This window comes from Taudactylus pleione, unplaced genomic scaffold (assembly GCF_031769625.1).
Source record: "Taudactylus pleione unplaced genomic scaffold, aTauple2 ptg000050l, whole genome shotgun sequence".
Classification (NCBI taxonomy): Eukaryota; Metazoa; Chordata; class Amphibia; order Anura; family Myobatrachidae; genus Taudactylus; species Taudactylus pleione.
Genome location: NW_028284452.1, coordinates 627,012 through 650,999, shown reverse-complemented (window position 1 = coordinate 650,999; position 23,988 = coordinate 627,012).

Sequence of the window (23,988 nt, the reverse complement as noted above, 5' to 3'; positions counted from 1 at the left end):
AGAGTGGTATGGAGTAGAATGTCTCAAAGATAGTCTGGTGAATGCGGGAACATGGGTGTTTGTAGAATAGCACACTGCCCCTACTCTTACCCTAAAGTTGCCGTCCCTCTGGTATTCCTTTGGCTGTGCAGCGCGCGGTGTCTCCTCCGTCACTTTCGGCTTTGGCGTGCTGTGCCTCCTTGCACGGCGGTCAGCAGCGTCTTGCTTCTGGTGAAGTGGGGAGATCAAACGAGCAGCCTGCAAACTGTGCCGTCTCCAACGCGTTTCGTACCTCACGTACTTTGTCAAGGATGACGTTCGCTTCCCTGGGGGGCCCCTTTTATTCCTCCTCCATGGTTTCCTTTTCTTTTTTTCTTTCATAAAACTTTATTGATTAAAACGACACTTTGTGTCTTTTCTAGGTTAAATGGTCTCAGTAATCGTGGTGGCTATTAGTGTCAATAAAATGTAGCTAAAATGTTCCAGAGGAATGATAAATTAAAAATAGATACTTTATTCTAAAAAATATATACTTCACTATAAGAAAACATTCAATTCAATATCTATATTTAAGCCCTGCGGTTTTAGGGTTTTTAATACGAAAATCCACTTGCTTTCATGTTTTTTTAACTCTTTCACTATGTCACCTCCCCTCCAATTGATGTCAACTTTTTCTATTCCAAAGAATTTTAGTCCTGATGGATCTTTACCATGTACATCTGTGAAATGTTGAGAGACACTGTGTGTGCTAAGTCCTTTTCTAATATTATTTATATGTTCTACTATGCGGGTTTTTATTTTTCTCTTAGTTTGACCTATATAGTTTAACCCACATGGGCATATCAGAAGGTAGATTGCTCCTTCGGTGTTGCAGCTTATATGACTTGCAATGCGGAATTCCTGTCCATTCACAGTAAATGTCTCAATGACTGAAGTGGAGCGATCTTCTTTTTTTAAATTTTTACAGCCTTTACAGTCCAAACACCTGTGGAATCCCTTATTCAGTATGGTGTTACTTTCCTTTTCCAACGGAATAAAGCTTGATGTCAATTTCTGTTTCAGATTCTCTGCTCTCCGATATATAATCCTCGGTTTTTTGGGGAGGATGGTTTTAAGGTCTTCATCTAGCTCCAACAAATGCAAATGCCTACATAACATTTTCTCAATGTGTTTGTTGTTGCCATTGTATTGTGTTAGAAATGCGAGTTCAAAATTATTTGTGGCCTCATTCTTGTTTTTATATTCAATTAATTCTTCTCTTTCTATTGATTCAATTTTCTGTAAACTCTTCTTAAGTACTTCTGGTTCATACCCTTTTTCCCGAAATTGCCCTGTTAGTTCCTCACTTTGTTTTTTGAAAACTTTTGCATCAGTACAGTTCCGTTTTAATCTTCTATACTGTCCGCCAGGAATGTTATTAATCCATCTTTGGTGGTGATTACTATTTGCTGCCAGAATTGTATTGCAGTCTACCTTCTTGCGATGAGTGCATGTTTTAATCACTCCATCTTCCACGTATATGACCAAGTCGAGGTATACTACCATGGTATTGCTGATCTCTGTGGTCAATTCTAAATTCATGTTGTTGTTAATATATCTGATAAATGCATTCAATTGGTTGTCCGGTCCATCCCATATGAACAGAAGATCGTCTATGTACCGGTGCCAGCATTTTATGAATCCTGCAAATGGGTTGTTGTTCCAAATGGTTTCATCCTCCCATTTTGTGACTACCAGATTCGCATTACTTGGTGCAAAAAGTTTGAATATGCGCACTCTTACTTTGATGTGGGTAGAATGTGGATGGAGGCTTCAATGATGTGTGCACAACAGAAGAAAGCGTGTACATGCACACATCATTGAAGCCTCCATCCACATTCTACCCACATCAAAGTAAGAGTGCGCATATTCAAACTTTTCAAAAAGCATTGGAGCAAGAAATCAGTCTAATTCCAGATAAACAAAAATTAAGATATAACCTAACAATAAATGAAAAGAGAGCACTAAAAGATTTACAGAATGACAATACCGTTGTGGTTAAACCAGCGGATAAGGGTGGAGGAGTGGTCATTATGGACAAAGCAAAGAATGAAAGTGAGGTAGAAAAATTACTGAAGGATCAAAAAACCTACAGGAAATTGAATAAAGTCCCCACAGGAGATTTTTAAATAGAATTGATGGAGCATTTAGATGAATGACTAGAGAAAGATATTCTATCAAAGAAAGAGTATGATTACATTTACATAAAAAATCCAAGAATTCCTGTCTTCTATCAGTTACCAAAAATGCACAAAGACATCCAGAATCCGCCAGGCAGACCCATAGTTTCTGGAATATCTTCAATTACATCTAACTTGTCGCACTACATTGACCAGTATCTGCAACCACTGGTATCAAAACAAAGAAGCTATGTACGAGACACTGTACAAGAAATAAAAATTTTAAAAGACTTTGAATGGAAGAGTACATACAAACTCTGTATCAGTGACATAAAATCTTTGTATACATGTATCCAACATGATGTCGGCTGTGAAAATGTACAATTTTATCTGTCTACCACCACAGAAATCCCAAATAGCCAAGTGAACTTTATTATGGCTAGTATTGACTACATACTAAAGCATAATTATTTTTGGTATAAGGGAGATTTTTTCCTACAGGTGAACGGGACTGCGATGGGAACCCATTTTGCACCAAGTTATGCGAATCTGGTAGTCGCAAAATGGGAGGATGAAACCATTTGGAACAACAACTCATTTGCAGGATTCATAAAATGCTGGCACCGGTACATAGATGATCTTCTGTTCATATGGGATGGACCGGATGACCAATTGAATGCATTTATCAGATATATTAACAACAACAACATGAATTTAGAATTCATCACAGAGATCAGCAATACCATGGTAGTATACCTCGACTTGGTCATATACGTGGAAGATGGAGTGATTAAAACATGCACTCATCGCAAGAAGGTAGACTGCAATACAATTCTGGCAGGAAATAGTAATCACCACCAAAGATGGATTAATAACATTCCTGGCGGACAGTATAGAAGATTAAAACGGAACTGTACTGATGCAAAAGTTTTCAAAAAACAAAGTGAGGAACTAACAGGGCAATTTCTGGAAAAAGGGTATGAACCAGAAGTACTTAAGAAGAGTTTACAGAAAATTGAATCAATAGAAAGAGAAGAATTAATTGAATATAAAAACAAGAATGAGACCACAAACAATTTTGAACTCGCATTTCTAACACAATACAATGGCAACAACAAACACATTGAGAAAATGTTATGTAGGCATTGGCATTTGTTGGAGCTAGATGAAGACCTTAAAACCATCCTCCCCAAAAAACCGAGGATTATATATCGGAGAGCAGAGAATCTGAAACAGAAATTGACATCAAGCTTTATTCCGTTGGAAAAGGAAAGTAACACCATACTGAATAAGGGATTCCACAGGTGTTTGGACTGTAAAGGCTGTAAAAATGTAAAAAAAGAAGATCGCTCCACTTCAGTCATTGAGACATTTACTGTGAATGGACAGGAATTCCGCATTGCAAGTCATATAAGCTGCAACACCGAAGGAGCAATCTACCTTCTGATATGCCCATGTGGGTTAAACTATATAGGTCAAACTAAGAGAAAAATAAAAACCCGCATAGCAGAACATATAAATAATATTAGAAAAGGACTTAGCACACACAGTGTCTCTCAACATTTCACAGATGTACATGGTAAAGATCCATCAGGACTAAAATTCTTTGGAATAGAAAAAGTTGACATCAATTGGAGGGGAGGTGACATAGTGAAAGAGTTAAAAAAGCATGAAAGCAAGTGGATTTTCATATTAAAAACCCTAAAACCGCAGGGCTTAAATATAGATATTGAATTGAATGTTTTCTTATAGTGAAGTATATATTTTTTAGAATAAAGTATCTATTTTTAATTTATCATTCCTCTGGAACATTTTAGCTACATTTTATTGACACTAATAGCCACCACGATTACTGAGACCATTTAACCTAGAAAAGACACAAAGTGTCGTTTTAATCAATAAAGTTTTATGAAAGAAAAAAAGAAAAGGAAACCATGGAGGAGGAATAAAAGGGGCCCCCCAGGGAAGCGAACGTCATCCTTGACAAAGTACGTGAGGTACAAAACGCGTTGGAGACGGCATAGTTTGCAGGCTGCTCGTTTGATCTCCCCACTTCACCAGAAGCAAGACGCTGCTGACCGCCGTGCAAGGAGGCACAGCACGCCAAAGCCGAAAGTGACGGAGGAGACACCGCGCACTGCACAGCCAAAGGAATACCAGAGGGATGGCAACTTTAGGGTAAGAGTAGGGGCAGTGTGCTATTCTACAAACACCCATGTTCCCGCATTCACCAGACTATCTTTGAGACATTCTACTCCATACCACTCTGTCACAAAAAACGGCTATAAATAACGAGTGTGTATAGGAGAATTTATTTATTAATTTAAGTAAATCGTGGGTTATTTATTTATTTATTTCTATACACAGTACATGTTCAAGCGCTCGTTTTTAACATTAATTTATGACACTAGAATTTAACTGAGCAGCTTTTTCCACGCAATCCGACAATTACCCTAAACAAGTATACCAATGTGATGCTCCAGTAACACAAAGACAGGCTTGTGCACATGCAGATACTCTTATAGAGCCACATGCTGTCTAATCAACCTGACCTTCAAGTCTGGTAACTCAGACATGTGATTTTATTGAGACAGATGAGTCATACACAATTGTAAAGACATGTGATGTTATTGAGTCAAATGAGTCATGCAAAATAACACTTAGCATGTAGTGATTAACCAGGTAACTACATATCAACATTTACAATAACTTTTTTTGGATGGTAACAATATAAATCAACATTTTTATAAAATGTGAATAAAAATATAAACCAGTATCAAAACTTTTGTTTATTAGCCTGTTAAAATGTAACTGTCGATTGAACATAAGTTATAAACATTTATAATATTGAAGTTTTGATGGAATTGGATGAAATCGCTTTCCCTAGTCATTATTTTGCGATTACTGAGGCAGAGTACAAGTTAATGAGGTATTTTTATTAATAATCTGCGCAAACTAACAATTTGCAATCTTGGGATGTTAGTTTCAATAATTCTGGAGTATTCTTACTGCCAGTTACTAATAGGGAAGGTATTATCTCTAGAGCCCCCTATTCTCAGATACTAATGGGGAAGGTACCAGTCAATAATTTTTTATACCTTAACCCCAGATGTCAAGTCAAGAATCACCCACATTGAGCTGTATTATCCAACAGTCTATTTGAATTATCAACACAATAAAAACAACTTTAAAACTTTATGGCTATACAGCATTTGTGAGTCACTCTGAGAGAGTTGGGTATAGGATCCTGGAGGTCGGGATGCCACGGGTCAGAATACTGATAGCGGCATCCTGACTGTCAGAATTGCAACCCAATCCCTAACCCTCCCCCCTAAACCACCTTTCCCAGAGCCTATCCCTAACCATCCCCCTAACCCACCTTTCCTGGAGCCTATCCCTAACCCTTCCCCCTGCAGCTTAACCCTAACCCTCCCCCATTGCCTAATGAGCCCACAACCATAACCCACCTTTCCCGGAGCCTATTCCTAACCCTCCCCTTGCAGCTTAACCCTAACTCTCCCCTCTGCAGCTTAACCCTAACTCACTCCACATTGCCTAATGAGCACACAACCCATTGACACTGTGTGACCTTCAGGACAACTCTTAGGAAAGTTCAAAACTTTACTTATTGATATATTAGATTATTTGACTTTATCAAGTTTTAATCATATTGGTGGTATTCTTTATAGGAAGCGACAGTTCCAAAATAGTAAGTTATTATTATTCTTATATTTCTGTTTCTCCTTCTTTGAAGATAGTAATTAACCACCTGTACTTTATATTTTAGGAACAGGACAAAATTAGTTCCCGGCACAAACACCTGCAGCTGAATATAGTACACATTGACCTGTATCACACTATACTGTATATAAGGAGAGGAGATGATCATTCCTGTTACACTGTTATACACATTCTACAGATTTCAGGCTCCTATATGATGCAGCAAGTCTCTGATCTCTATAGACACCAGGCTCTGCATTACATTGAAGCACTTTGTGTTATCTGGTGTTGTCCTTCTCAGATGTTTAGCATCATCTCACATAGTTACAATGCTGTTATGTGTGGTAGCCCTGTGTGTGATACCTGTGACCCAGACTCAGTCACCAGCCTGTAATCTGAAACTAACAGAATCATTTGAAGATTACGAATATTTTAGAGATGGTGACATCATTATCGGAGGAGTTTTCACTGTCAGTAATTTTATGAATCACATGCTGAGATATGGAGGTATCATGGAAGACGTTTGTGTAAGGTGAGTCTTTTTAAATGAAGATTGTATTAAAAAAAACATAATTTTGTTTAATATTTATTAGGAGGTATTTATATGGGGCTGATTCAGCACAGGACGGAGTTGCAAATCCACAAACAAGCAGCTTTCCATTTCCGTCCTTATTACTATGTTAATTCAGCAGGAGGTGTCATGTCTCCCACATGCATTAATGATCTGCGCTGCGTCCATGCTCTGCGATGTAGCATCTGTGACTTTTTCTCATGCAGAGCTCTTTTGTGCTTTGTCTGTGACTTTGTACAGGTTTAGAATGAATTTCTGTACAGTAATAGTTACAGACCAGCGTCTTTGGTGCACTGTGAGTAGTGTTTTGCTGCATCTGTGATGCAAATACAACACAAAATTAAAGAAAAATATGCTATGCTGCTACTACTGAAGGGGCTCAGTCATGTTCAGCATCTCGTACCACATGCTTTGTAGCTGCTTGGTGCATCGGCACTGAGAGGGGGCTGCAGCGAGGGACTGCTCACAGCAGCAGTCTCCTCTCCTCTGCCTGCGGGGGGGCACTGTCACACTGACTTATTTTTCTAAGGGGGCTTGGCAACGCCTCTCGCGGTTAAACCATGCCCCCGTCCCCCAGGACAACTCTCTATGGCTCTGGCTACAGTAGGTATGAGAACTCTTCTGTAGGGGCTGATTCTGAGGGGGAAGCTTACTGAAGTGCAGGACTTTAGAAGTGGAGATTCGACCATAGCAATTCCATTTAACATGTATCTAGCACCTTCTAGAAGATAATAGCTAGAATCTGATTGGTTGCTATGGGTAACATCTCCATTTCAAAAAACAACTCTAACTTTAGTAAATATACCCCTGAGTTGGAAGCAAAGCAAAGAAAAGTAACTTGCACCTGAACAAACCATGCTGCACCACACTACATTTATTATGTGTGCATGCAGAGTAAATACCGGCTGCTTCTGCATGTAGCCCACAGATGCTGGACAGCTTTATTTATATACAGCAATTTAGATTTGAGATTGGACAAAACCCTCCCAAAAATAATCTCTCTGCACATGTTACATCTGAGCCACCTGCAGCACAACATGGCTTTACTAATGTTATTTTCTTTTTTGCTTGTAACTCAGAATCAAACTCATAGAGCACAGAACTGGGCAGGGGCTATTTCATTCATTCACAATTTTCCCTGTCCCAGAGGAGCTTACACTCTATACTCCCTATCACATGGACACATATGCACATGTTTTTGGAGCATTGGAAAAAAAACATGCAAACATGGGAGAACATTCAAACTCCACACAAATCAGTCATGACTGAGAAATGAATGGGGAGGCAGTAATGTTAGCCACTACACCAACTGTACCAACCAATATAAAATGGAATAAAAACAGCAGAACAGTGACTTTATACCAATATCACTTATCTTTTTTCCATATTCAACTCCTCTAAAATATAATGTTGCTTAATCCTCAGTGGAGTTTAATTCAATAGGAATTTCGTGAATGTTTATAGTTAGGTAATTAGGGAACTTTTTATCCTTATTTTTTTTAATTTGTGACAATTTGTAAAAAAAAGTGTTTGATGATACCAACAAATATACACAGAGCACATTCAGGTGTGGCTACGATACATAGACAACATCTTGCTAATATGGGAAATCTAAAGTACTATTTGAGGAGTTCATATCCAAACTGCATCTCAATGAACTTAGGGGTAATTCAACAATGCAAGTATGTGTAATGCTGAATGCAGATTCTCGATTTTCGGGAATCTGCTCATGTGCAGAACCAGTTATGCGAATGTACAGAATGGGTCCTGCATGATCACATGCAGCCCCTTCTATGCCTCTGCCTGATTGACATTCAGAGGCATTTAAGGGGTGATGCATTAATGGGATGGCCTGCATTCTGGGAGTGGCAATGCCAGGGGCTGCATCCATGGATGCAGCTTCCTGGCTTCACAAGCTGGCCAGCCTGAGTAAGCTGTGGCTTACTCACCTGGCTGGTGGCTCTGCGCAGTCCATCATCATGACCAATGGCTTGCAACATCAGTTACAGTGCTGGAATCGCAAATGCAGCAGGGAGTGTCATACAGGGAGTTTCATACAGGGAGTGTCATACAGGGGTGTCATATAAGGGGTGTCATACAGGGAGTCTCATACAGGGGGTGTCATACAGGGGGTGTCATACAGGAGGAGTCATACAAGGGGTGTCATACAGGGGGTGTCATACAGGGAGTGTCATACAGGAGGTGTCATACAGGAGGTGTCATACAGGGGGTGTCATACAGGCAGTGTCATACAGGGAGTGTCATACAGGGAGTTTCATACAGGGGGTGTCATACAGGGGGTGTCATACAGGGAGTGTCATACAGGGGGTGTTATACAGGGGGTGTCATACAGGGAGTGTCATACAGGGGTGTCACACAGGGAGTGTCATACAGGGAGTGTCATACAGGGGTTGTCATGCAGGGGTTACTATACAGGGAGTGTCATACTGTGGTTATCATATAGGGAGTGTCTTACAGGGAGTGTCATACAGGGGGTGTCATAAAGGGGTTGTCATACAGGAGGTGTCATACAGGAGGTGTCATAAAGGGGTTGTCATACAGGGGTTGTCATACAGGGGTTGTCATACAGGGGGTGTCATACAGGGAGTGTTGTACAGGGGTTATCATACAGGGAGTGCCATACAGTCAGTGTCATACAGGGATTATCACAAAGGGAGTGTCATACAGGGAGTGTCATACAGGGGTTATCATACAGGAGGTGTCATACAGGGAGTGTTGTACAGGGGTTATCATACAGGGAGTGCCATATAGGGAGTGCCATACAGGGAGTGTCATACAGAGGTTATCACAAAGGGAGTGTCATACAGGGAGTGTCATACAGGGGTTATCATACAGGGAGTGCCATACAGGGAGTGTCATACAGAGGTTATCACAAAGGGAGTGTCATACAGGGGGTGTCATACAGGGGTTATCATACAAGAAGTGCCATACAGGGAGTGTCATACAGGGGGTGTCATACAGGGGTTATCATACAGGAAGTTCCATACAGGAAGTGCCATACAGGGAGTGTCATACAGGAAGTGCAATACAGGAAGTGCCATACAGGGAGTGCCATACAGGGAGTGTCATACAGGAGATGTCATGCAGGGAGTGTTGTACAGGGGTTATCATACAGGGGTTATCATACATGGGTTATCATACAGGGAGAGCCATACTGAGGTTATCACAAAGGGAGTGTCATACAAGGAGTGTCATACAGGAGATGTCATACAGGGGAGTGTTGTTCAGGGGTTATCATACAGGGGTTATCATACAGGGAGTGCCATACAGAGGTTATCACAAAGGGAGTGTCAAACAGGGAGTGTCATACAGGGGTTATCAAACAGGGAGTGTCATACAGGGAGTGTCATACAGAGGTTATCATACAGGGAGTTTCATGCAGGGAGTGTCATACAGGGGGTGTCATACAGAGGGGTGTCATACAGGCAGAGTCATACAGGGGGTGTCATACAGGGGGTGTCATACAGGAGGTGTCATACAGGGGGTGTCATACAGGAGGTGTCATACAGGGGGTGTCATACAGGGGGTGTCATACAGGAATTATCATACAGGGAGTGTCATACAGGGAGTGTCAAACAGGAGGTGTCACACGGGGGTGTCATACAGGGGGTATCATACAAGGGGTGTCATACAGGAGGTGTCTTACAGGGGCTGTCATACAGGAGGTGTCATACAGGGGGTGTCATACAGGGGGTGTCATAGAGGGAGTGTCATACAGGGATTATCATATAGGGAGTGTCATACAGGAGGTGTTATACAGGGGGAGTCATACAGGGGGTGTCATACAGGGAGTGTCATACAGGGATTTTCATACAGGGAGTGTCATACAGGGGTGTCATACAGGGGGTGTCATACAGGGGGTATCATACAAGGAGTGTCATACAGGGATTATCATACAGGGGGTGTCATACAGGAGGTGTCATACAGGGGGTGTCATACAGGGGTATCATACCGGGAGTGTCATAAAGGGATTATCATACAGGTGGTGTCATACAGGGGGTGTCATACAGGAGGTGTCATACAGGATGTGTCATACAGGAGGTGTCATACAGGAGGTGTCATACAGGGGGTATCATACAGGGGGTGTCATACAGGTAGTGTCATATAGAGAGTGTCATACAGGGAGTGTCATACAGGGAGTGTCATACAGGGGTATCATACAGGTGGTGTCATACAGGGGGTGTCATACAGGAGGTGTCATACAGGGGGTGTCATACAGGAGGTGTCATACAGGGGGTATCATACAGGGGGTGTCATACAGGTAGTGTCATACAGAGAGTGTCATACAGGGAGTGTCATACAGGGAGTGTCATAAAGGGATTATCATACAGGGGGTGTCATACAGGGGGTGTCATACAGGGGGTGTCATACAGGAGGTGTCATACAGGGGGTGTCATACAGGGGGTGTCATACAGGAGGTGTTATACAGGGGGTATCATACAGGGGGTGTCATACAGGTAGTGTCATATAGAGACTGTCATACAGGGAGTGTCATACAGGGAGTGTCATACAGGGGTATCATACAGGGAGTTTGTTTGGAAGGGTAACATAATCATACCAGAAATACAATTGGCCTAACAATATATCATATAGTATATATATTTCGCATATAGGGGCAAACATAAAGAACAATATAATAGAGATTACTGTCTTACACAGCAGGGAAATATAATAATAAGTGTAGAAATGTGATGAGATAGATTTTAAGCTCAAGCAGGTTATATTAATATACTATATCCTAAATCTGATAGGGACCTTAAATGATCTACTGTATAATAATAAGGGGGGAAATTTACTAAGAATTGTGTTTGGTCGTTCTGGCCAAATTCCGTGATTAAGGTGCAATTTCACACGGATTCCGCAGATCAAACACGACTTTGCAAAACATTGCATCAAATCACCATTGAAACAAACGTCATCAAAATAACATTGGTCCCAATGCAAATCACAAATTTACTAAGAACCGCGTTGTCCAAGTTGATGAGATATGTACCCAAATTCCAACTCAATGCGCAAAATCAATGCACTTGTTTTAAAAATTGTGTTGACATGTGAAAATCATTGTAATCATCAACATCCAATGTATTATATAGAATACATCACACTTACTGCATTTGTCAAACACATTTTTCATTAAGATGTCCGTTTGTTTACACATTTTTATTTTCTCAAGTATTCCTAATCATTTAGCCATTATGTTAGATAGAAAATACAAATTAGTACATGACAACTATTTTTATATTCTAATAGAAAACAAATAAATCAATCAACTTATAAAGATAACGTTTTTATTATGTCAATACCTGCATATTATGTTCTTATAGGCTTTTATTGAGAGTTTTCCTGTTAGAAAAAATAAATTCCATCCAACAGGGAATAAACCTAAATATACTGTAAAGACCTATTTCCCTCCAAAAGGGAAAAAACCTAAGTATACTGTAAATATATCTTTCCCTCCAACAGGGAACACACCTAAGTATACTGTAAATATATCTTTCCCTCAAACAGGGAATAAACCTAAGTATACTGTAAATATCTCTTTCCCTACATCAGGGAACAAACCTGAGTATACTGTAAATACCGCTTTCCCTCCAACAGGGAACAAACCTAAATATACTGTAAATATCTCTTTCCCTCCAACAGGGAACAAACCTAAATATACTGTAAATACCTCTTTCCCTCCAACAGGGAACAAATCTAAATATACTGTAAATATCTCTTTATCTCCAACAGGGAACAAACCTAAGTATACTGTAAATATCTCTTTCCCTCCAACAGGGAACAAACCTAAGTATACTGTAAATATATCTTTCCCTCCAACAAGGGAACAAACCTAAGTATACTGTAAATATATCTTTCCCTCCAACAGGGAACAAACCTAAATATACTGTAAATATATATTTCCCTCCAACAGGGATCAAACCTAAATATACTGTAATTATCTCTTTCCCTCCAACAGGGAATAAACCTAAGAATACTGTAATTAACTCTTTCCCTCCAACAGGGAACAAACCTAAGTATACTGTAAATATATCTTTCCCTCCAACAAGGGAACAAACCTAAGTATACTGTAAATATATATTTCCCTCCAACAGGGAACAAACCCAAGTATACTGTAAATATATCTTTCCCTCCAACAGGGAACACACTTAAGTATACTGTAAATATCTCTTTCCCTCCATCAGGGAACAAACCTAAGTATACTGTAAATATCTCTTTCCCTCCAACAGGGAACAAACCTAAATATACTGTAAATATCTCGATATCTCCAACAGGGAATAAACCTAAATATACTGTAATTATCTCTTTCCCTCCAACAGGAAACAAACATAAGTATACTGTAAATATCTCTTTACCTCCAACAGGGAACAAACCTAAGTATACTGTAAATACCTCTTTCCCTCCAAAAGGGAACAAACCTAAGTATACTGTAAATATCTCTTTCCCTCCATCAGGGAACAAACCTAAGTGTACTGTAAATACCTGATTCCCTCCATCAGGGAAAAAACCTAAATATACTGTAAATATCTCTTTCCCTCCAACAGGGAACAAACCTAAGTATACTGTAAATATCTATTTCCCTCCATCAGGGAACAAACCTAAATATATTGTAAATATCTCTTTCCCTCCAACAGGGAACAAACCTAAATATACTGTAAATACCTCTTTCCTTCCATCAGGGAACAAACCTAAATATATTGTAAATATCTCTTTCTCTCCATCAGGGAACAAACCTAAATATACTGTAAATACCTCTTTCCTTCCATCAAGGAATAAACCTGAGTATACTGTAAATACCGCTTTCCCTCCAACAGGGAACAAACCTAAATATACTGTAAATATCTCTTTCCCTCCAACAGGGAACAAACCTAAATATACTGTAAATACCTCTTTCCCTCCAACAGGGAACAAATCTAAATATACTGTAAATATCTCTTTATCTCCAACAAGGAACAAACCTAAGTATACTGTAAATATCTCTTTCCCTCCAACAGGGAACAAACCTAAGTATACTGTAAATATATCTTTCCCTCCAACAAGGGAACAAACCTAAGTATACTGTAAATATATCTTTCCCTCCAACAGGGAACAAACCTAAGTATACTGTAAATATATCTTTCCCTCCAACAGGGATCAAACCTAAATATACTGTAATTATCTCTTTCCCTCCAACAGGGAATAAACCTAAGAATACTGTAATTAACTCTTTCCCTCCAACAGGGAACAAACCTAAGTATACTGTAAATATATCTTTCCCTTCAACAAGGGAACAAACCTAAGTATACTGTAAATATATATTTCCCTCCAACAGGGAACAAACCCAAGTATACTGTAAATATATCTTTCCCTCCAACAGGGAACACACTTAAGTATACTGTAAATATCTCTTTCCCTCCATCAGGGAACAAACCTAAGTATACTGTAAATATCTCTTTCCCTCCAACAGGTAACAAACCTAAATATACTGTAAATATCTCGATATCTCCAACAGGGAATAAACCTAAAAATACTGTAATTATCTCTTTCCCTCCAACAGGAAACAAACATAAGTATACTGTAAATATCTCTTTACCTCCAACAGGGAACAAACCTAAGTATACTGTAAATACCTCTTTCCCTCCAAAAGGGAACAAACCTAAGTATACTGTAAATATCTCTTTCCCTCCATCAGGGAACAAACCTAAGTGTACTGTAAATACCTGATTCCCTCCATCAGGGAAAAAACCTAAATATACTGTAAATATCTCTTTCCCTCCAACAGGGAACAAACCTAAGTATACTGTAAATATCTCTTTCCCTCCATCAGGGAACAAACCTAAATATATTGTAAATATCTCTTTCCCTCCAACAGGGAACAAACCTAAATATACTGTAAATACCTCTTTCCTTCCATCAGGGAACAAACCTAAATATATTGTAAATATCTCTTTCTCTCCATCAGGGAACAAACCTAAATATACTGTAAATACCTCTTTCCTTCCATCAAGGAACAAACCTAAGTATACTGTAAATACCTCTTTCCCTCCAACAGGGAACAAACCTAAGTATACTGTAAATATTTCTTTCCCTCCATCAGGGATCAAACCAAAATATACTGTAATTATCTCTTTCCCTCCAACAGGGAATAAACTTAAGATTACTGTAAATAACTCTTTCCCTCCAACAGCGAACAAACCTAAGTATACTGTAAATACCTCTTTCCCTCCATCAGGGAAAAAACCTAAATATACTGTAAATACCTCTTTCCCTCCAACAGGGAACAAACCTAAGTATACTGTAAATACCTATTTCCCTCCAACAGGGAACAAACCAAAGTATACTGTAAATAAATCTTTCCCTCCAACAGGGAACAAACCTAAGTATACTGTAAATATCTCTTTCACTACATCAGGAAACAAACCTAAATATACTGTAAATACATCTTTCCTTCCAACAGGGAACAAACCTAAGTATACTGTAAATATCTCTTTCCCTCCAACAGTAATAACTATTTCCCTCCAACAGGGAACACACCTAAACATACTGTAATTACGTCTTTCCCTCCAACAGAGAACAAACCTAAGTATACTGTAAATACCTCTTTCCCTCCAACAGGGAACAAACCTAAGTATACTGTAAATATCTCTTTCCCTCCAACAGTAATAACTATTTCCCTCCAACAGGGAACACACCTAAACATACTGTAATTACGTCTTTCCCTCCAACAGAGAACAAACCTAAGTATACTGTAAATACCTCTTTCCCTCCAACAGGGAACAAACCTAAGTATACTGTAAATATCTCTTTCTCTCCAACAATAAACAAACCTAAGTATGCTGTAATTACCTCTTTCCCTCCAACAGCGAACAAACCTAAGTATACTATTAATACATATTTCCCTCCAACAGTTAAAAAAACTAAGTGTACTGTAAATATCTCTTTCCCTCCAACAGGGAACAAACCTAATTATACAGTAAATAACTCTTTCCCTACAACAGGGAACAAGCCTAAGTATACAGTAAATAACTCTTTCCCTCCAAAAGGGAACAAACCTAAGTATACTGTAAATATCTCTTTCCCTCCAAAAGGGAACAAACCTAAGTATACTGTAAATATCTCTTTGCCTCCAATAGGGAACAAACCTTAGTATACTGTAAATATCTCTTTCCCTCCAACAGGGAACAAACCTAAGTATACTGTAAATAACTCTTTCCCTCCAACAGGGAACAAACCTAAGTATACTGTAAATATCTCTTTCCCTCCAAAAGGGAACAAACCTAAGTATACTGTAAATATCTCTTTGCCTCCAATAGGGAACAAACCTTAGTATACTGTAAATATCTCTTTCCCTCCAACAGGGAACAAACCTAAGTATACTGTAAATAACTCTTTCCCTCCAACAGGGAACAAACTTAAGTATACTGTAAATATATCTTTCCCTCCAAGAGGGAACAAACCTAAGTATACTGTAAATATCTCTTTCCCTCCAACAGGGAACAAACCTAGGTATACAGTAAATAACTCTTTCCCTCCAACAGGGAACAAACCTAAGTATACAGTAAATAACTCTTTCCCTCCAACAGGGAACAAACCTAAGCATACTGTAAAAATCTCTTTCCCTCCAACAGGGAACAAACCTAAGTATACTGTAAATATCTCTTTCCCTCCAATAGGGAGCAAATTTTAGTATACTGTAAATAACCATTTCCCTCCAACAGGGAACAAACCTTAGTATACTGTAAATATATCTTTCCCTCCAACAGGGAACAAACCTAAACATACTGTAAATATCTCTTTCCCTCCATTAGGGAACAAACTTAAGTATACTGTAAATATCTCTTTCCCTCCAACAGGGAACAAACCTAAGTATACTGTAAATATATCTTTCCCTCCAACAGGGAACACACTTAAGAATACTGTAAATATCTCTTTCCCTCCATCAGGGAACAAACCTAAGTATACTTTAAATATCTCTTTCCCTCCAACAGGGACCAAACCTAAATATACTGTAAATATCTCGATATCTCCAACAGGGAATAAACCTAAATATACTGTAATTATCTCTTTCCCTCCAACAGGAAACAAACCTAAGTATACTGTAAATATCTCTTTCCCTCCAACAGGGAACAAACCTAAATATACTGTAATTATCTCTTTCCCTCCAACAGGAAACAAACCTAAGTATACTGTAAATATCTCTTTCCCTCCATCAGGGAACAAACCTAAGTGTACTGTAAATACCTGATTCCCTCCATCAGTGAAAAAACCTAAATATACTGTAAATATCTCTTTCCCTCCAACAGGGATCAAACCTAAGTATACTGTAAATATCTCTTTCCCTCCATCAGGGAACAAACCTAAATATATTGTAAATATCTCTTTCCCTCCAACAGGGAACAAACCTAAATATACTGTAAATACCTCTTTCCTTCCATTAGGGAACAAACCTAAGTAAACTGTAAATATCTCTTTCCCTCCAATAGGGAACAAACCTTAGTATACTGTAAATATCTCTTTCCCTCCAACAGGGAACAAACCTTAGTATACTGTAAATATATCTTTCCCTCCAACAGGGAACAAACCTAAGTATACTGTAAATATCTCTTTCCCTCCAACAGGGAACAAACCTAGGTATACAGTAAATAACTCTTTCCCTCCAACAGGTAACAAACCTAAGTATACAGTAAATAACTCTTTCCCTCCAACAGGGAACAAACCTAAGCATACTGTAAAAATCTCTTTCCCTCCAACAGGGAACAAACCTAAGCATACTGTAAAAATCTCTTTCCCTCCAACAGGGAACAAATCTAAGTATACTGTAAATATCTCTTTCCCTCCATCAGGGAACAAACCTAAATATATTGTAAATATCTCTTTCCCTCCAACAGGGAACAAACCTAAATATACTGTAAATACCTCTTTCCTTCCATCAGGGAACAAACCTAAATATATTGTAAATATCTCTTTCCCTCCATCAGGGAACAAACCTAAATATACTGTAAATACCTCTTTCCTTCCATCAAGGAACAAACCTAAGTATACTGTAAATACCTCTTTCCCTAAAACAGGGAACAAACCTAAGTATACTGTAAATATCTCTTTCCCTCCATCAGGGATCAAACCAAAATATACTGTAATTATCTTTTTCCCTCCAACAGGGAATAAACTTAAGATTACTGTAAATAACTCTTTCCCTCCAACAGCGAACAAACCTAAGTATACTGTAAATACCTCTTTCCCTCCATTAGGGAAAAAACCTAAATATACTGTAAATACCTCTTTCCCTCCATCTGGGAAAAAACCTAAATATACTGTAAATACCTCTTTCCCTCCAACAGGGAACAAACCTAAGTATACTGTAAATACCTATTTCCCTCCAACAGGGAACAAACCAAAGTATACTGTAAATAAATCTTTCCCTCCAACAGGGAACAAACCTAAGTATACTGTAAATATCTCTTTCACTACATCAGGAAACAAACCTAAATATACTGTAAATACATCTTTCCTTCCAACAGGGAACAAACCTAAGTATACTGTAAATATCTCTTTCCCTCCAACAGTAATAACTATTTCCCTCCAACAGGGAACACACCTAAACATACTGTAATTACGTCTTTCCCTCCAACAGAGAACAAACCTAAGTATACTGTAAATACCTCTTTCCCTCCAACAGGGAACAAACCTAAGTATACTGTAAATATCTCTTTCTCTCCAACAATAAACAAACCTAAGTATGCTGTAATTACCTCTTTCCCTCCATCAACGAACAAACCTAAGTATACTATTAATACATATTTCCCTCCAACAGTTAAAAAAACTAAGTGTACTGTAAATATCTCTTTCCCTCCAACAGGGAACAAACCTAATTATACAGTAAATAACTCTTTCCCTACAACAGGGAACAAGCCTAAGTATACAGTAAATAACTCTTTCCCTCCAACAGGGAACAAACCTAAGTATACTGTAAATATCTCTTTCCCTCCAAAAGGGAACAAACCTAAGTATACTGTAAATATCTCTTTGCCTCCAATAGGGAACAAACCTTAGTATACTGTAAATATCTCTTTCCCTCCAACAGGGAACAAACCTTAGTATACTGTAAATATATCTTTCCCTCCAACAGGGAACAAACCTAAGTATACTGTAAATAACTCTTTCCCTCCAACAGGGAACAAACTTAAGTATACTGTAAATATATCTTTCCCTCCAAGAGGGAACAAACCTAAGTATACTGTAAATATCTCTTTCCCTCCAACAGGGAACAAACCTAGGTATACAGTAAATAACTCTTTCCCTCCAACAGGGAACAAACCTAAGTATACAGTAAATAACTCTTTCCTTCCAACAGGGAACAAACCTAAGCATACTGTAAAAATCTCTTTCCCTCCAACAGGGAACAAACCTAAGTATACTGTAAATATCTCTTTCCCTCCAATAGGGAGCAAATTTTAGTATACTGTAAATAACCATTTCCCTCCAACAGGGAACAAACCTTAGTATACTGTAAATATATCTTTCCCTCCAACAGGGAACAAACCTAAACATACTGTAAATATCTCTTTCCCTCCATTAGGGAACAAACTTAAGTATACTGTAAATATCTCTTTCCCTCCAACAGGGAACAAACCTAAGTATACTGTAAATATATCTTTCCCTCCAACAGGGAACACACTTAAGAATACTGTAAATATCTCTTTCCCTCCATCAGGGAACAAACCTAAGTATACTTTAAATATCTCTTTCCCTCCAACAGGGACCAAACCTAAATATACTGTAAATATCTCGATATCTCCAACAGGGAATAAACCTAAATATACTGTAATTATCTCTTTCCCTCCAACAGGAAACAAACCTAAGTATACTGTAAATATCTCTTTCCCTCCAACAGGGAACAAACCTAAGTATACTGTAAATACCTCTTTCCCTCCAAAAGGGAACAAACCTAAGTATACTGTAAATATCTCTTTCCCTCCATCAGGGAACAAACCTAAGTGTACTGTAAATACCTGATTCCCTCCATCAGGGAAAAAACCTAAATATACTGTAAATATCTCTTTCCCTCCAACAGGGAACAAACCTAAGTATACTGTAAATATCTATTTCCCTCCATCAGGGAACAAACCTAAATATATTGTAAATATCTCTTTCCCTCCAACAGGGAACAAACCAAAATATACTGTAAATACCTCTTTCCTTCCATCAGGGAACAAACCTAAATATATTGTAAATATCTCTTTCTCTCCATCAGGGAACAAACCTAAATATACTGTAAATACCTCTTTCCTTCCATCAAGGAACAAACCTGAGTATACTGTAAATACCGCTTTCCCTCCAACAGGGAACAAACCTAAATATACTGTAAATATCTCTTTCCCTCCAACAGGGAACAAACCTAAATATACTGTAAATACCTCTTTCCCTCCAACAGGGAACAAATCTAAATATACTGTAAATATCTCTTTATCTCCAACAGGGAACAAACCTAAGTATACTGTAAATATCTCTTTCCCTCCAACAGGGAACAAACCTAAGTATACTGTAAATATATCTTGCCCTCCAACAAGGGAACAAACCTAAGTATACTGTAAATATATCTTTCACTCCAACAGGGAACAAACCTAAGTATACTGTAAATATATCTTTCCCTCCAACAGGGATCAAACCTAAATATACTGTAATTATCTCTTTCCCTCCAACAGGGAATAAACCTAAGAATACTGTAATTAACTCTTTCCCTCCAACAGGGAACAAACCTAAGTATACTGTAAATATATCTTTCCCTTCAACAAGGGAACAAACCTAAGTATACTGTAAATATATATTTCCCTCCAACAGGGAACAAACCCAAGTATACTGTAAATATATCTTTCCCTCCAACAGGGAACACACTTAAGTATACTGTAAATATCTCTTTCCCTCCATCAGGGAACAAACCTAAGTATACTGTAAATATCTCTTTCCCGCCAACAGGTAACAAACCTAAATATACTGTAAATATCTCGATATCTCCAACAGGGAATAAACCTAAAAATACTGTAATTATCTCTTTCCCTCCAACAGGAAACAAACATAAGTATACTGTAAATATCTCTTTACCTCCAACAGGGAACAAACCTAAGTATACTGTAAATACCTCTTTCCCTCCAAAAGGGAACAAACCTAAGTATACTGTAAATATCTCTTTCCCTCCATCAGGGAACAAACCTAAGTGTACTGTAAATACCTGATTCCCTCCATCAGGGAAAAAACCTAAATATACTGTAAATATCTCTTTCCCTCCAACAGGGAACAAACCTAAGTATACTGTAAATATCTATTTCCCTCCATCAGGGAACAAACCTAAATATATTGTAAATATCTCTTTCCCTCCAACAGGGAACAAACCTAAATATACTGTAAATACCTCTTTCCTTCCATCAGGGAACAAACCTAAATATATTGTAAATATCTCTTTCTCTCCATCAGGGAACAAACCTAAATATACTGTAAATACCTCTTTCCTTCCATCAAGGAACAAACCTAAGTATACTGTAAATACCTCTTTCCCTCCAACAGGGAACAAACCTTAGTATACTGTAAATATATCTTTCCCTCCAACAGGGAACAAACCTAAGTATACTATTAATACATATTTCCCTCCAACAGTTAAAAAAACTAAGTGTACTGTAAATATCTCTTTCCCTCCAACAGGGAACAAACCTAATTATACAGTAAATAACTCTTTCCCTACAACAGGGAACAAGCCTAAGTATACAGTAAATAACTCTTTCCCTCCAACAGGGAACAAACCTAAGTATACTGTAAATATCTCTTTCCCTCCAAAAGGGAACAAACCTTAGTATACTGTAAATATCTCTTTGCCTCCAATAGGGAACAAACCTTAGTATACTGTAAATATCTCTTTCCCTCCAACAGGGAACAAACCTTAGTATACTGTAAATATATCTTTCCCTCCAACAGGGAACAAACCTAAGTATACTGTAAATAACTCTTTCCCTCCAACAGGGAACAAACTTAAGTATACTGTAAATATATCTTTCCCTCCAAGAGGGAACAAACCTAAGTATACTGTAAATATCTCTTTCCCTCCAACAGGGAACAAACCTAGGTATACAGTAAATAACTCTTTCCCTCCAACAGGGAACAAACCTAAGTATACAGTAAATAACTCTTTCCCTCCAACAGGGAACAAACCTAAGCATACTGTAAAAATCTCTTTCCCTCCAACAGGGAACAAACCTAAGTATACTGTAAATATCTCTTTCCCTCCAATAGGGAGCAAATTTTAGTATACTGTAAATAACCATTTCCCTCCAACAGGGAACAAACCTTAGTATACTGTAAATATATCTTTCCCTCCAACAGGGAACAAACCTAAACATACTGTAAATATCTCTTTCCCTCCATTAGGGAACAAACTTAAGTATACTGTAAATATCTCTTTCCCTCCAACAGGGAACAAACCTAAGTATACTGTAAATATATCTTTCCCTCCAACAGGGAACACACTTAAGAATACTGTAAATATCTCTTTCCCTCCATCAGGGAACAAACCTAAGTATACTTTAATTATCTCTTTCCCTCCAACAGGGACCAAACCTAAATATACTGTAAATATCTCGATATCTCCAACAGGGAATAAACCTAAATATACTGTAATTATCTCTTTCCCTCCAACAGGAAACAAACCTAAGTATACTGTAAATATCTCTTTCCCTCCAACAGGGAACAAACCTAAGTATACTGTAAATACCTCTTTCCCTCCAAAAGGGAACAAACCTAAGTATACTGTAAATATCTCTTTCCCTCCATCAGGGAACAAACCTAAGTGTACTGTAAATACCTGATTCCCTCCATCAGTGAAAAAACCTAAATATACTGTAAATATCTCTTTCCCTCCAACAGGGATCAAACCTAAGTATACTGTAAATATCTCTTTCCCTCCATCAGGGAACAAACCTAAATATATTGTAAATATCTCTTTCCCTCCAACAGGGAACAAACCTAAATATACTGTAAATACCTCTTTCCTTCCATTAGGGAACAAACCTAAGTAAACTGTAAATATCTCTTTCCCTCCAATAGGGAACAAACCTTAGTATACTGTAAATATCTCTTTCCCTCCAACAGGGAACAAACCTTAGTATACTGTAAATATATCTTTCCCTCCAACAGGGAACAAACCTAAGTATACTGTAAATATCTCTTTCCCTCCAACAGGGAACAAACCTAGGTATACAGTAAATAACTCTTTCCCTCCAACAGGTAACAAACCTAAGTATACAGTAAATAACTCTTTCCCTCCAACAGGGAACAAACCTAAGCATACTGTAAAAATCTCTTTCCCTCCAACAGGGAACAAACCTAAGCATACTGTAAAAATCTCTTTCCCTCCAACAGGGAACAAATCTAAGTATACTGTAAATATCTCTTTCCCTCCATCAGGGAACAAACCTAAATATATTGTAAATATCTCTTTCCCTCCAACAGGGAACAAACCTAAATATACTGTAAATACCTCTTTCCTTCCATCAGGGAACAAACCTAAATATATTGTAAATATCTCTTTCCCTCCATCAAGGAACAAACCTAAGTATACTGTAAATACCTCTTTCCCTCCAACAGGGAACAAACCTAAGTATACTGTAAATATCTCTTTCCCTCCATCAGGGATCAAACCAAAATATACTGTAATTATCTTTTTCCCTCCAACAGGGAATAAACTTAAGATTACTGTAAATAACTCTTTCCCTCCAACAGCGAACAAACCTAAGTATACTGTAAATACCTCTTTCCCTCCATTAGGGAAAAAACCTAAATATACTGTAAATACCTCTTTCCCTCCATCAGGGAAAAAACCTAAATATACTGTAAATACCTCTTTCCCTCCAACAGGGAACAAACCTAAGTATACTGTAAATACCTATTTCCCTCCAACAGGGAACAAACCAAAGTATACTGTAAATAAATCTTTCCCTCCAACAGGGAACAAACCTAAGTATACTGTAAATATCTCTTTCACTACATCAGGAAACAAACCTAAATATACTGTAAATACATCTTTCCTTCCAACAGGGAACAAACCTAAGTATACTGTAAATATCTCTTTCCCTCCAACAGTAATAACTATTTCCCTCCAACAGGGAACACACCTAAACATACTGTAATTACGTCTTTCCCTCCAACAGAGAACAAACCTAAGTATACTGTAAATACCTCTTTCCCTCCAACAGGGAACAAACCTAAGTATACTGTAAATACCTCTTTCCCTCCAAAAGGGAACAAACCTAAGTATACTGTAAATATCTCTTTCCCTCCATCAGGGAACAAACCTAAGTGTACTGTAAATACCTGATTCCCTCCATCAGTGAAAAAACCTAAATATACTGTAAATATCTCTTTCCCTCCAACAGGGATCAAACCTAAGTATACTGTAAATATCTCTTTCCCTCCATCAGGGAACAAACCTAAATATATTGTAAATATCTCTTTCCCTCCAACAGGGAACAAACCTAAATATACTGTAAATACCTCTTTCCTTCCATTAGGGAACAA